The sequence below is a fragment of the Tiliqua scincoides genome, chromosome 6 (genome assembly GCF_035046505.1).
Source record: "Tiliqua scincoides isolate rTilSci1 chromosome 6, rTilSci1.hap2, whole genome shotgun sequence".
In the NCBI taxonomy this organism is placed as follows: domain Eukaryota; kingdom Metazoa; phylum Chordata; class Lepidosauria; order Squamata; family Scincidae; genus Tiliqua; species Tiliqua scincoides.
This window is the reverse complement of record NC_089826.1, coordinates 30,372,144-30,376,553: the sequence shown is the minus strand read 5'-3', so window position 1 is coordinate 30,376,553 and position 4,410 is coordinate 30,372,144. Positions and strand designations below refer to the sequence as shown.

Genomic DNA, 4,410 nt, shown 5'->3' with positions numbered 1-4,410 from the left:
ATGTCTCGTGTGGCTTTTGCAGCCGCTTGCGGTGGTTGCATACTGTTCCGAGAGGCTGTGCACCACCCACTTTGATAAAAAACCTGGAGAAGGGCCCCACTGCTGCAGGAGCAGCATTGTCACCCCCAACAGAGTGCCGCCCAGGAGCACAGCATTCTCCCGGCCCCCCCCCCCTTAGATATGCAAGTGGTCTCAGGACCTGGTGTTTTTCACAATGGGGTATGAACTGTTGTGGTTTCCCCTTTAACACTCCCTGGAGCACTTTGCACTTCCCTCTAGCAGTGCACATGTTACGCTAAACCTTCTATATCCAATATGTTAAAACTTTGTCAGCTGGTATCATAAAGTGTTGGATTTTTTTAATGAGAAAGTGACTTTCTTAGAATAAAAAAAAAGAAAGAAAATTAGCCTTGCTTTGTGTCTTTAATAACTGCCTTATGGCAGAAATTTGGCAGGTGAAACTTTACTTAGCATGTAGTGATGATACGAAGGTGCCACATGCCTCATTTCCACACTCAGGCTGCTGAAACTTGGAGAAATTTGCCGTTGTGTGGGGTTTCTGAGACATACATATATCATAGATACATAGTCTGGCACAAGCGCAGTCTGGTTATAGTTGGCACAGTTGGCTAAAATTGAATCAGTACTAAAGGAAGTCCAGAGAATGCCAACAGAAGTCTTTTATAGAAATAGTTCAGTGACCATTACATCAGGTTTTGTCTTCTGTTTAGGAAGGTGCCTATGGTTGGTAAATGTTGTTGTGGGCTCTTGCAAAGCAGATCTTTCCTCTAGGTCAGACTCTGGAATAGTCACACAACCACCTAGTAGAGCTGCACTTTGTTGAGCATAAACGTCCCTACTTAGAGACATATGACCACCTTTGGCCAATCGATCATAGAGCAAGATTATATGTTTCTTCAGCCTATTAGTATCCTTGGAGATTCTCAACTGATTGATAAGAATCAGAGCACGTTCTTTTAAACTCTTAGACAAACATGTTTTCAGCAAGTGAGAGACAGAAGCATCCACATTTTTTTCCCAACCCAGCTCTTGAGTATCCTGTGTTAATGGCAAAAATGTGGCTTCCAGAATAGCAACTTGGTCAGCATTCCGCTTCTGCTACAGGCTAATCAGGAGAATTACCTGGGTGGGTGGCACTTTTTAACTTTGTGAAAGCCTGGAACATATGGGCTTGGTTTTCCTCCGCTGCATCTGCTAGAGCTATTATCTGTCTGTAGGTTCCTTCTAACAAGGTGTCCAGATGTTGAAGAGGAACTAGAGCAGGGGTCGGCAACCTTAAAAACTCAAAGAGCCATTTGGACCCGTTTTCCAGAGGAAAAAAATCTCAGGAGCCACAAAACCCTTTTGACATCTAAAATGAAGATAACACTGCATATATAGTTTTTTTTTAACTTTATGCTCTTATAGGTCCCATTTTTATAATGTAGCCCCCTCTTGTAGCTTTTAGTTAGTTTTGTCATACATTCTTGTCCTGTGTTTTCAGGCCCCTGGTCCTCTATGGTGTTTTGCCTGATTCCAAGGCCATTCTCTGCCTGGAGAATTATGCCCACTTTAAGCAAATTAGCTCCCCTTCTTTCCCCCAACAAATGACCCTGGTTCTGCCCTACAGTCCTGCTGGACCCCACCTCCAGAGTAGCTTGCCTGTTCAACCTGCAGAGGTCCTCTCACCTGCCAGCAGCCTCCCACCACTACAGCAGACCCTGGGTCCTCAGCAGGTCTTGGGCACAGCAGCCACACACCAAACTCCAGTATCTCCAGCAGTCCATTAGTCACAAAGTCAGTCAGAGTATCCAGGGCAGAGTCCAAAGTCAATAAGCCAAGTCACAGTCCAAGCTCAGATTCCAAAGTAAGTCAGTCAAATCAGTCAGAGTATCCAAGTCAATAAGCCCAGTCAGTCTCCTTTCCTACCTGCACTCCTTCTCCAACCCACACCCCCCTTCCTGCCTCAGGTGCTGGTTATATCCCTGAGGGCCCTTTTGCCTTCAAGTGGGTGCAGCTATGCAGCACACTCTGCTGGATGCCCAGGCCTTACCCTTAAAGGGGCCACTGCTGACACCACATCTACCTCCTCACCAGATCTTCCAGGATTCCAATACATATGGCGGTTATGACATCTGCTTATCTTACATGGATACTAAAGAACTCCCCCCACCTTCCAGAGGCACCCTGCTAGAAGGAAAAAAGGACACAGACTCCAGAGGTGGGGAAGAGAAGCGGGCAGCCACAGGCCAGCTTCTGCCCTGCCTGCCTGCCCTCCCTCACTCAGGCTGCAACCCTCTCCACACTATCCTGGGAGTAAGCCCCATTGACTACAATGGGACTTCTGAGCAGACAAGTTGGTTGGAGCTCTCAGGTTGCAGTCCTCTCCACACTTTCCTGGGAGGAAGCTTCACTGATTACTTGTGAGTAGACCTGCATAGGAGGGGGCTGAGGCTGCAGCCCTCCATACCTTCTTGGGAGGAAGCTCCACTGACTACAGCAGGGCTTACTTGTGAGTAGACCTGCACAGGAGGGGGCTGAGGCTACAGCCCTCTACACCTTCCTGGGAGTAGCCCAGGGAATACATCGGGGCTTGTTTTCGAACAGACCTGCGCAGGCTCCCACTTACCTGTCCTTGTGCTTGGCCTTGAGCAGGCTCCAAGGCTGCCATCCTAGGCACCCTTTCCTGGGAGTAAGCTTCATCCCCTGTAATGGGGCTTACTACTGAGTAGGCACACAGGATGTCTCCTCAGCTGTGGAGGAAAAGCCTCTCCTTGCACTGAGTGGGGACCTGCTCAAGGAAAGGCAGGCTGCAAGGGCTCCCAATGGCTGAGGAGGGCGTCCTGCTGGAGAGTTGGGGAAGGGAAAAACAGGGAGCTTAAGCCTGCAGAGAGGGCAAAATTGAAAAGGGAAACTAATGTGGGGCAGGTGGGGGTGAAGGGAGAGGAGGGAAGCAGCCTGCCCTCCCAACACAGGTGCCTCCTGTTACCCCCTTTGCCACTTTCACCAGGAGGAGCCGCAGCAGACAGCTGAAAGAGCCACTTGCGGCTCTAGAGCCACAGGTTGCCGACCCTTGAACTAGAGTTTTATCTTTAAATTGTGCCAGCAGATGTCGTTCAATAGCTCTAAACTGTATGGCTATTTCAGGTAATAGTTACTCATATTTTGCAGCATTTGAGCACAACTCAAAATGATGATCAGTTATCTCAAAATATTCCTGTAAAGGGACTGGGCCAGAAAAACTACATGTGAAGTCTTCGGCGTTTTGCTTTTTGATGTGTTCTTTAAGCCAAAGAGTGAGCTCTTTCGCAATTAGCCAAATATCTTCTAACAGGTCACTTTGAATTATGTTATGCTGTGATGTTTTTGAAGCAAGTAACATCACCCAGCTAATAACTGGAATCCTAAAGCATTTTGTTGATCTCCATCAGTCTGATCAGCAAAGTCTGGAAAAAGTGTAACAAGGCTGACGGGAGGCTTGTTGGTGTCAATAGTTAATCTCTGGTTTGCAGTTTTTGATGGCTGAGCTGTAAAGCATACTAACCACAAGAGTAATCAAAATCTGCACTGGGCAAATTTTGGTATACCTGTTGGTGTGCTATATGAAACTAAAGCATAACCATCCAGATCCGCTGGTGAGCAGTTCCTCTTTAGAAAGGCAGAGAGTGCCACTGTCTTAGATATACATGAATCTGATTCGAGGATAAACTTGTCATGAGTCAATGCTAATGAAGATTGTACATGCACTGATAATTTGGTCTTTAGTGCTGTCAGTTTACTCTCCTACATGATCTTTACTGTCACTGAAAGAACCACCTCTGCTCTTACTTCAGTGTCAGCAACTTAAGATACTGATCAGACAAAACTTCAGATCAGACAAAACTTCTACAACAAGAGCTAAATCTTCATTTATTTTATTTCATTTTTATTTTTTCAGGTTTTGGTAAAATGTCTTTGGTTTTTGTGGCTTCTTTGATTGTTTTCTGAAGTTTATTCATTTCAGCATCATAGTCTTCATAATTTATATCCCTAGCTTCAACTTTGGGAGCTCGAAATAAAGAAGGATCTGTACCAAGGTGAGAGCATTTTAGGTGACCATCATCACTCAGTGTGACTATTGCACCTTTCAATTATCTACTTCTCCTAGCTGTTGATTCATGTTATTTTTGACATTTATCGTGGAAAGTTCAGGGTCATCCGAAGAAACAATCACATTGGACATTAATGCTCTTCTGTTGGTTGTAACAGTTGGTTCCAACAGGGGTTGAGGCCCCTCCACAGAGGACAGTCCCTTATTCTTTAAGGTCTCCTTTGACAGATTGTAAGCAGAAGAACTAGAAATAGGCAGGTGAACACTGGCAGTAGATGACTGTTTGATATCTTTGAGGGGAAAAACCAAAGATACCAGTC

At 45.8% G+C, this 4,410-nt stretch overlaps 1 pseudogene; it reads right to left on the bottom strand.

The window, feature by feature from the left end:
* Nucleotides 1-681: 681 nt before the first annotated feature.
* On the bottom strand, nt 682-4,124 carry LOC136656043 (protein PTHB1-like; annotated as a pseudogene).
* Between the last annotated feature and the right edge of the window lie 286 nt (nt 4,125-4,410).